The sequence below is a fragment of the Asterias rubens genome, chromosome 13 (genome assembly GCF_902459465.1).
Source record: "Asterias rubens chromosome 13, eAstRub1.3, whole genome shotgun sequence".
Classification (NCBI taxonomy): Eukaryota; Metazoa; Echinodermata; class Asteroidea; order Forcipulatida; family Asteriidae; genus Asterias; species Asterias rubens.
Genome location: NC_047074.1, coordinates 8,295,113 through 8,306,059, shown reverse-complemented (window position 1 = coordinate 8,306,059; position 10,947 = coordinate 8,295,113). Strand labels below are relative to the sequence as shown.

The 10,947-nt window shown below is 35.4% G+C and overlaps 1 long non-coding RNA gene across 1 annotated transcript; it reads right to left on the bottom strand.

Moving 5' to 3' along the window:
- Positions 1-4,182: 4,182 nt before the first annotated feature.
- LOC117298983 lies at positions 4,183-9,514 on the bottom strand. Its single transcript, XR_004520021.1, has 5 exons — positions 9,353-9,514; positions 7,523-7,601; positions 6,358-6,449; positions 5,534-5,618; positions 4,183-4,494 (listed from the first exon to the last, which is right to left on the bottom strand). It is a non-coding gene; the product is annotated as an uncharacterized LOC117298983 (long non-coding RNA).
- Positions 9,515-10,947: the final 1,433 nt, after the last annotated feature.

Below are 10,947 nucleotides of genomic sequence, written 5' to 3'. Positions count from 1 at the left end.
TTTTATAAGTGATGCTGTTAAATGCTGTTAACAGAAAAGAGAGCAAACTGCTGTGTTACCCAAAATAGGGGTGTGAACTTAAGAAACAAAGTTGGTTTCTGTCACAGTTTTGAGTCAATCTTTGACAAAAAGTAAAAAACCATTCGGTCATTTGTCTGGGGAAATCAAGTTTTGTCGTACTTCGAGTCAGTGCAAACCAAGTGAAAGTATTCATTCAAAACCTTCAATTTAGGAAACAGTTGTGCCCTAAATTGCAAAGAAATTCAGTCCCTCATTTATAAGATAATACTTTGATGGAGGAATAAATGCAAAACAGCATGGTTGTCGTTTTTTTCTTAGTACAAGGCCAGCAATGTTGTCGAACAAACCAAGCAAAAGAAACTTTAATTTAAGAAACAGTTGTGCCCTAAATTGCATTAACCTTTAGTCCCTCATTCTATTAGAAAATAACTTGAGGGTAAATAAGTTACACACAAGTTTTGTCATACTGTTAAGGTCAACAATATTTCAGTGAAAAACTAAAACTAAGCGAAAGTTTTTTTTTACCTACTACAAGACCAACAATGTTTGATTGTAACCAAAGTCAAGGTATTCCTAATAAGACTGCAATTCAGGAAACAGTTGTGCCCTAAATGGCAAAGCACAAATTGTTTTTGTTCTTTCTCTTGCTGCGGGCCAAAAATGTTCAATGCAAGCAAAGCTAAAGTATTCTTACCAAGTTTTTAATTTAGGAAACAGTTGTGCCCTAAATTACAAAGATCTTTAGTCCCTCATTTCATTAGATAATAATTTGAGGGGGAATTTATTGTCACAAATTGTTAGGTTTTTTCTCTTGCTGCAAGGCCAAAGATTTGCTAACACGATCAAAGTATCACTTTTAAAACATCAGTTTAGGAAACAGCTGTATCCTAAAATGCTTCTTTTTTTCTTCCTATTCTGTGCAAATGCATCTTGTTGTTAAAATATTCCTGGTTGATTCTTTAATCAATAGTTACAGTTGTCTTTTAGAAGTGTTTACTTCTCTTACTAATTACTTTCTCTGAACACAAATGACAAAAATCTTAGGTTACAAATAACTCAAGAGGTAACAATTTTTAGTTGAATTTTAGTGAATATACAATACACCATTACAGTGTTGTGTAGTAGTCTAGAAAGTAAATCAAATACTTCAGTTCTTGATCAATCTTAGCTGTGTTTAAATGTTTTGTTGTTATGGTCAAAGTTGGTCTCTTTTAGAATGGTAGACGTTATATGAATCCAATGTCATCTTTGTTATCATTTATTGGCAAACATGTTGAGAAGACGTCACTATTCAGCTTACTAAAAAACTTTTACCAAATTTGCGATGTTTGCGTCCATACATCAAGCATTGTTCTCAAAGCTTCTGGTACAATCTATGTGTTTTACACATCGTCACCTTTGTTTTTAATCAAAGTTGGCCCAAAACAAGTTCATTTGTAGCCATTTTGTTAGTTGGCTACATCTGAACATCCAAATTGCAGCCCCATGGAAAGCAAGGGGGAAATTAGTGGCCATTGCAGAACTTGTTTCTCCAACCAGCACATCATCATCTGGATAGCAAGTCGTCATCATCTGTTGAGTTAGGATCCCATTGGAACAAGCGTCGACAACTCTTGGCACCACCAGTGCGGCTTGGTTGCGAGACAACAATCGGTGAAATCTTAGGCCCTTGAGGGCATCAGTTCATTTAAGCAAGCAACAACTACCTTCTGCTCAATGCTTGCATCTGAAAACAAAGCGCAAAATTGCATCTAGCTCATCTATATTTTGTGAGACATTACAACATTGAAGTAGACACTAGTAGTACATCTAATTGAACTTCAATGAACGTAGAACATATCAACCATTGCACTTGGGCCTTTAGGTCATCATAAGTTCCAGGTGGCCGAGGGGGTCCACCGACAGGCACAGGTGTTTGCACAACTCTGCTTTTTTTTTGGCCAAATTTTTCAATAAAAAATTGAACATGACTCTCCTTGCAACTTGTGTTTTATTTGTCTTAACCCTACCCCCCCCCCCCCCCAATTTAAATATCGAGGGCCCACCTTATCCTGGTGGGACCCTCAGGCTGTCATTTTTACCCACAATACAATTGGGTGCGTATCTAAGTCGCTTTTAGCAAGTTGTTTTGCGCAAGGAAACTCCAATAAAATTAATACACACCCAATTTATTGCATTGTGGGAAAACATGGCGGCCAAGTAGACGAGTCAAATAATGAGACAACAGTTTCAAGTTTAGACAAATCAACTAATGGTTGACTTGCCCATAAATAGCATCAGCCTTTATTCTTGTACAAATAAAATAACACTCACAGTTTGATAAATAAGCAAGCTTATAGCCTTGTTGCAATTTCAGGCAAAACTTTATACGCAAGGTTGCAATTTCAGGCAAAATTGGCTAAATTCGCAAGGTTATAGCCTTGTTGCATTTTCAGGCAAAATTTAAGCAAAAATTTGGTAAATACGCAAGGTTATAGCCTTATTGCAATTTCAGGCAAAATTTGAGCAAAAATTTGATAAATACGCAAGGAGCCTTGTTGTATTTTCAGGCAAAATTTGAGCAAATATTGGATAAATACGCAAGGTTATAGCCTTGTTGCAATTTCAGACGAAATTTAAGCAAATATTTGATAAATACGCAAGGTTATAGTCTTGTTGCAATTTTAGGCGAAATTTAAGCAAAAATTTGATAAATACACAAGGTTATAGCCTTGTTGCAATTTCAGGCGAAATTAACGCAAATATTTGATAAACACGCAAGGTTGCAATTTCAGGCAAAATTGGCTAAATTCGCAAGGTTATAGCCTTGTTGCATTTTCAGGCAAAATTTAAGCAAAAATTTGATAAATACGCAAGGTTATAGCCTTGTTGCAATTTCAGGCGAAATTTAAGCAAATATTTGATAAATACGCAAGGTTATAGTCTTGTTGCAATTTCAGGCGAAATTTAAGCAAAAATTTGATAAATACGCAAGGTTATAGCCTTGTTCATTTTCAGGCAAAATTTGAGCAAATATTTGATAAATACGCAAGGTTATAGTCTTGTTGCAATTTCAGGCGAAATTTAAGCAAACATTTGATAAATACGCAAGGTTATAGCCTTGTTCATTTTCAGGCAAAATTTGAGCAAAAATTTGATAAATACGCAAGGAGCCTTGTTGCATTTTCAGGCAAAATTTGAGCAAAAATTTGATAAATACGCAAGGAGCCTTGTTGTATTTTCAGGCAAAATTTGAGCAAAAATTTGATAAATACGCAAGGTTATAGCCTTGTTGCAATTTCAGGCGAAATTTAAGCAAATATTTGATAAATACGCAAGGTTATAGTCTTGTTGCAATTTCAGGCGAAATTTAAGCAAAAATTTGATAAATACGCAAGGTTATAGCCTTGTTTCATTTTCAGGCAAAATTTGAGCAAACTTAGATTTAGCCTTAAAGGCAGTGGACACTATTGGTAATTGTCAAAGACTAGCCTTCACAGTTGGTGTATCTCAACATATGCATAAAATAACAAACCTGTAAAAATTTGAGCTCAATCTGTCATCGAACTTGCGAGATAATAATGAAAGAAAAAAACACCCTTGTCACACAAAGTTGTGTGCGTTTAGATGGTTGATTTCGAAACCTCAAGTTCTAAACCTGAGGTCTCGAAATCAAATTTGTGGAAAATTTCTTCTTTCTCGAAAACTATGGCACTTCAGAGGGAGCCATTTCTCACAATGTTTTATACCATCAACCTGTCCCCATTACTTGTCACCAAGAAAGGTTTTATGCTAATAAATATTTTGAGTAATTACCAATAGTGTCCACTGCCTTTAAAGCCATTGGACCCTTTCGGTACAGAAACTGTCCACTGCCTTTAAAGCCATTGGACCCTTTCGGTACAGAAAAAAAAAATTTGCAAGTCTATAGCCTTGTTGCATTTTCAGGAAAAGTTTGAGCAAAAATTGGGTAAATACGCAAGATTATAGCCTTCTTGCAAGTTCAGGCAAAATTTAAGCAAAAATTGACAAATACGAAAGGTCATATAATGTAGCCTTGTTGCTTTTTTAGGCAAAATTTTAACACATGTTGATGAACACGCAAATTTGCATTTTCAGGCAAATTTGAGCAGAAATTTAAGCAAAAATTGATAAATACGCAAGGCCATAGCCTGTTTGAGTAAAATGCAATGCATTATGCTGCATTTTGTTGCATTTTCGGGCAAAATTTTATAAATTCACAAGCAGTTTACAAGGCAACCTAAACTAGAAACATGACTTGTGTTCATTAAATCATCTTAACAATTGCTTCACATGTTGATAGTTCCAGGGCTGCAAAATGGGTGTCAGCCCTCCATTCAGTGGAGCTTGAATCTCCCTGGGTTGGTTCATTCAGGCCTTGCTTACAAACTGACACTGTTGACTTAGGTAGTGCTTCATGGATGGCATGGGGTCCTTAGGAGATGCAGTTGTTATGCCACCTCGCAGTTGGTTCTAACGTAAAATAAAGCAATTATTCTTGCATTAGTCTTGTTTTAATCATCTGACTTAACAGAGTATGATTCTAACGCAGTCTTGTAGTTAAAGCCATTGGACACTTTCGGTAAACAGTATTGTCCAAGGCCCACACTTCGTGTATCACAACTTCTATATACAATAACAAACCTGTGAAAATTTAGGCTCAATCGGTCATCGGAGTCGGGAGAAAATAACGGGAAAACCAACCCTTGTATCCGCACGTTTCCTCGTGTCACGACATATGTTCAAAATAAATTCGTATTTCTCGCTATCGAGAATTTACATTGTTTTAATGTTTTCTCAAAAAGTAAAGTATTTCATGGAATAATATTTCATCATTACCTTCTGTAAACCCTGTAAGTTATTTGTAAATCCGTGAACTTTTTTTTATTTCTGTACTGAAAGTGTATAATGGCTATAATACAGTTTCAAATTTGGCCTATTCATCCTGGTAAGGTTTGGTCAATAAGCAGGGTCACCATCACTAGTCACCAACATGCAGATCATGTAGCTTAGTAGCACATTATTGTTGCACAGGCTGTATTCTCCCCAGGGAGCTGAGACGGTTTAAGGAATGAGTTAAGGCCCAGTGACCAGGGGTAACAATGTTGGAAGCAATGTGAGACGCCCTTTCGGGGGGTGTGAAAAGCGCTATATAAAAACTGGTTATTATTATTATAATATTAAATCAGCCCAATTTTCTGACATTATATTGTGTATAAATCAGACCTCATGACACATTGGTGCTGGGGGGAGGGGGGGGGGGGTCAGCCTTGGATTTGTGTGTACCCTGGCCTTGTCCCCAGTCATTATCAATAGAACTTATTAAGGCAAATTCAAAAACAATGTAGTTATATGAAGCTTAAAATGCATGACATTACAAGGTGATTAGCCTTTATCTAGATGAGTTTAATCTGAGGATTAGTTCTGTTTGGAGATGTGGAGATCCATTTGCCATCAAATCCTTCAAATTACCCTCCCAAAAATGTTTTTCTTCAAATAATTATGTATTTACCTTCTGAGTTATACATCATATTCAGATCACTATGAGCTTAATACTGGTGATCTCTTGACATCTTCATGACGGTGGTGGACGAACACTACAAAGACAAACATTTAAAAGGACAAAAATAAGTTTGGATCTAGTGAAACACCTTTATTGTTTGTTTCACATATCAATATAAACCACAAGGGCTTCTTAGTGGCACCCCCGAACAAAGATATTGCCAAATAAAGGAAGACTGCCAACATAGGGCTAGATAGCTCAGTTTGTAGAGCGCCGACACGTTAATCTGGAGGTTGCTGGTTCGAATCTCACTCTAGCCAATTTTTCTTTGTTCAACCCCAAAAGCCTTTATTTTGTATGACTATTGTTTTACACCATTGAGTCTTACCCTCTCTTGTGATGATTTACACCATTGAGTCTTACCCTCTCTTGTGATGATTTACACCATTGAGTCTTACCCTCTCTTGTGATGATTTAGTATGAGATCCAGAGGTGCATTGTAAACAAATGGTACACATATATTTCTTGATTGTACTTCTAACTCAATAAGGTCAGATTTATCAACAGGATCAGTGGTGAAACTATAACAAAACATGTGTCAGTTTGCATTTGATTATCAAGCCCCTTTTCAACTCGTTGTGCTATCTACTATTTGTACCCCAAGATAATCTCATGTGGAGGTAAAAACAAAAACAATTGAAAACATGTTTGAATGCTGGGGGGGGGTCTCAAATGTCCAGAAATATCTTGAACTGTTCGTTGCGAATGTGACGTCAACATTGTATCGCATTCGCAGATATGAATCAAGCTTTAGCAGATTTAATTCAGCTTACCATTTTAAGATGAATCCTGATTCATGGTGCGGAGCATCCCTCAGTTTTGTGGTTGATATCTTTAGAAATACCAGAACGACAGCAACAAATACCTGCATCAAATAAAATGTTTTGTTTTTAATTAAACAACATCTTGTACTGACGGTGACACCCAGAAAATGTGAAACTATAAGGATGGTGCATTCACGATACCTTGTTACACAAGCTTACCCCATCAATAACTTTCAAAACCGATTCAAAGTTAAAGACAATGGACACTGTTGGTAATTGTCAAAGACCAGTCTTCTCACTTGGTGTATCCCATTATATGCATAAAATAACAAACCTGTGAAAATTTGAGCTCGATTGGTCGTCGGAGTTGCGAGATAACTATGAAAGAAAAAAACACCCTTGTCACAAGAACTTGTGTGCTTTCAGATGCTTGATTTCGAGACTTCAAATTCTAAACTTGAGGTCTCAAAATCAAATTCATGGAAAATTACTTCTTTCTCGAAAACTATGTCACTTCAGAGGGAGCCGTTTCTCACAATGTTTTATACTATCAACCTCTCCCCATTACTTGTAACCAAGTGAGGTTTTATGCTGATAATTATTTTGAGTAATTACCAATAGTGTCCACTGCCTTTAATTAAGTAAAACTTGAACCATTAACGATAATAGGAGGGGCTTGCAGTTACCCATACATTGTTAAAACAAAACACAAGAGTGCTACTTGTAACAAAGTGCCTGTAAAGGCACTGGACACTATTGGTAATTAATCAAAATAATTGTTAGCATAAAAACTTACTTGGTAAAAAGCAATGGAGAGCTGTTGATAGTATAAAACATTGTGAGAAACGGCTCCCTCTAAAGTAACGTAGTTTTAGAAAGAAGTAATTTTTCACTAAAATATTTGAATTTGATTCTGAGACCTCAGATTTAGATTTTTGAGGTCCCGAAATCAAGCATCTGACAAGGGTGTTTTTCCTTTCGTTATTATCTCGTGACTTCGACAACCAATTGAATTCAAATTTTCACAGGTTTGTTCTTTTGTGCATATGTTGAGATACACCAAGTGAGAAGACTGGTCTTTGACAATTAGCAATAGTATCCAACGCCTTTAATAAAAGAACATTGATGATCTGTTTTTTATTAATACAGATCATCAATGTTCTTTTGTATTTACCTTTATGAGGATGACAATCAATGTGTGGCTTGGAACTCTGAGCTCTCCTTGATGGATGGATTGTCTCAAACACACAACTCTAATTGAAAAGACAACAAAATAAACATACTTAAAGTCAAAACCAATGCTTAGAAATGTCAAGGTCCAAGATGATTGGGAACTGCCAGCAAAACTCAGGCACCAGCTTGAATGAAGCAAGAAGCAACAATAAATTTGTAAGGAATTAATGTAATGAACATTTTCACACTTTCACATTCACAGGCCTGGAATTACATGTGCCCCTTCAAAAGTTTCCCATTGACATGAAGATTTTCCAATGGAAGTGCCCGTGGAAAAGTTTCCATATGGCGCCAACACTTTTTCATTCGATATGAAATATACTTATAGTGTCAAGATTACCTCAATGAAATATCCCTTTTTTGTAAAAATTAGTGAAAAAGTGGTGGCGCCATACGAAAAGTTATCCGAAACAGGACATGTATCCTGGTGTCATGTGTTTTCAGTAGGATAACAGGAAAATTGTTCACAATCAAAAACTAAAAAAATTCAAATCATCTATCAAATTTTTTAACAATAACACTTTTACTTCATGGTGTGTTGAAATTTTTAAAGTTTGGGTTTTACGTTGAGAGAGACAGTCCACCATTAACAGTGCTTATGCATGCACGACATTGGAGCAACGTCATATGTTTTCACACCTTTCATTGGTTGGTATTTTATTGAATATTCAGAAGCTAGTATGGCGTGCAAAATAAATAAAAAATATTATTCAATTACTACTTAACAAATTTAATTACATTTTTGTCCTAAGGCATTATGGCTACTATATTAGAATCCAGAGATATCATAAGGCATGAAAAGTAAAACACCCACCCCCCTTGAAGCACACACACTTCATAACAATCCGTTTTCCCCCATTTCAGACCAGTAATGTTTTGTTTCAGGAGATAAGAAACCAATCTATGATATTATTCTCTTTAATGTAGACTTAATATTTATTACGCTTATCGGAATTTATTACAGTATGCAGTAAATAAAAAAAATTAAAATTGTTGTCATTTTCACTTAAAATATTTTAATATTTTCCCCACATTTGCATACCATAGAATCCCAAATAGTAACCACCTCACTTAATCCATCTAGTGACTAAAGCAGAATGAAACTCAATCTAGCAGATAGTAATTTTGTTTTGAACTTTCGAGGTTGGATGATGTTTCTTTGACTCATTGGAATGTTGGCATAATAATGCACTAGTGATTAGTACCAAAAATCAATCATTTTATAAATGTTTGAGCATAACCAACGACAGGAAACTTTATTCTCAGCATGATTAAGCCTGATACCCAAAAACAGACCGTGAGTAAACTGCATAGCTTCTGTCACCGATGCAGCTTGCACAGTTTCGCGGTAAACGGGAATCAAAGTTTGGGACCAAAAACATATGAGGGTCGATAACGTATGACGCTACGATATGTATCAATCGGAATAGTTAATCTAAATAATTTTATGAACCAATCAAAAACCTTGCGGATCAATCAAAAATTAAGCCAAGTTTAATCCTACTGACCATTTGAAACCCCTGACTACTGAAGCTTTGTATTGTGCATACAACCATGCTTGTTGTTAGTTCATAATAAGTCGGTTTGGTCATCTCCCGCGATGCATCACGTCAGGATGTCGGCCTGCCCACTGCTGGCATATTATTAGCATATAATAATAAGAAGAAAATATTCGGAATTTCTTTTACTCAATAACTTAGCTCACTCACTCAAACACAAAAACACACAGTTTTCTTGCATTTACATGTTCCAAAAGCAAGAAATTACTTACCAAAATATGCCTCACTTCTTGTGGTATTTTTCAACTTGTCGAAGCGCATACAAACATGTCATTATGGGTGTTTTTGGGACGTTTTCTGTCGTCCAAACATCCAGACAGGTGCTACATGAAAAGCGCAATTTTTTTAAATGACCACATTTCACCTTAGTGCGCATGTCCTTCGATTTAACACGTGCGCAAATCATAGAGCTATATAGCTCTATGGCGCCAATACGTCTTACTTACCTAAATTGGAACTACAGGGGGCGCACTAAAAAAAGGTATTATTATTATTTTTTTTTCACATACATTATTTTTCTTCCCAACTAAGGAATAATCTTAGGACTTAGGACGAGTTCAGTTTCGTATACATAGACGGTCAGGACGCATTGAACCCATCACGAGATAGGATTAATCCTAGCGTTTCGTGAATCGGCTCCAGGAATTAAAAGAAAAAACTATATCAAGACGACATTTAAAAAAGAGGGAAAAACACAAACTCAGATAGTCATACATATATTTTCCCTGTTAATTGTTCGCTTTATTACAATTCTGAAAATCCCCAAAACATTTTTATCGGTGCATAAAGAAGTAAGTGCACAGTGTGTGTGTTTAGAAAAATACACAAACAAAACTGTTTTATTATCAGTGAATTTCTTAAGCAAGCTTTCAAAGAAATTAAAAGTACAAAAATTGTACACATGAAATAAGATAACATTTATACTGTTATTAAAAAATACAAATATAAAATTCTAACAAATTAATCCAAATATTTAGTTGAGTTGTCAAAAAAAAATCGTTCATGTTAAATATTCGGCAAAGACTAAATATTATTGAGTTAAATTTGCCGTTTTTGAAGAATGACAAGTTTAACCTTTATACAAAGGCCTACTGCATAATATAGGCATGTTTCCCTGAATCATTCAGTATAAACGACTGAAAACAAGACTAACCAGACCTTAAGGCAGACAGACCCTGATTTATTCAAGACAAACGGCTGAGCATAAAAGACTAACCCTTTTGATTTATTGTTCAACAAATTTTGTATCACCTCAGTCTAGGAAATAAAATTGTAAATGATGTGGCAAACTAAATGTTTACATCTATTTCTATATTTGCATTTTTGCTTTTTAGCTGCAGTGCTTAACAGGACATAGTCGAAACATTCGTGAAAGGAAAACAAATGCAAATACATGACAATGCATATGTGGCTTGTGGTTTTGGACAATTGTTGCATTTGACAATAGCTTGTGACAAAATGGATTTTTGTATTTCACACACAAAAAGAAAGGGAAAAATAAAAATCCAGAAAAAAAATCAAATCATAAAAAGTAAATAAATTAATTAAAGCCATTGGACCCTTTCGGTAAACAGTGTTGTCCAAGACCCACACTTTGTGTACCACACTTCTATATCAAATAACAAACCTGTGAAAATTTAGACTCAATCGGTCATCGGAGTCGGGAGAAAACAACGGAAAAACCCACCCTTGTTTCCGCGCGTTTCGCCGTGTCATGACATGTGTTTAAAATAAGTCTGTAATTCTCGTTAACGAGAATTTATATTGTTTTGCTGTTTTCTCAAAAAGTAAAGCATTTCATGGAATA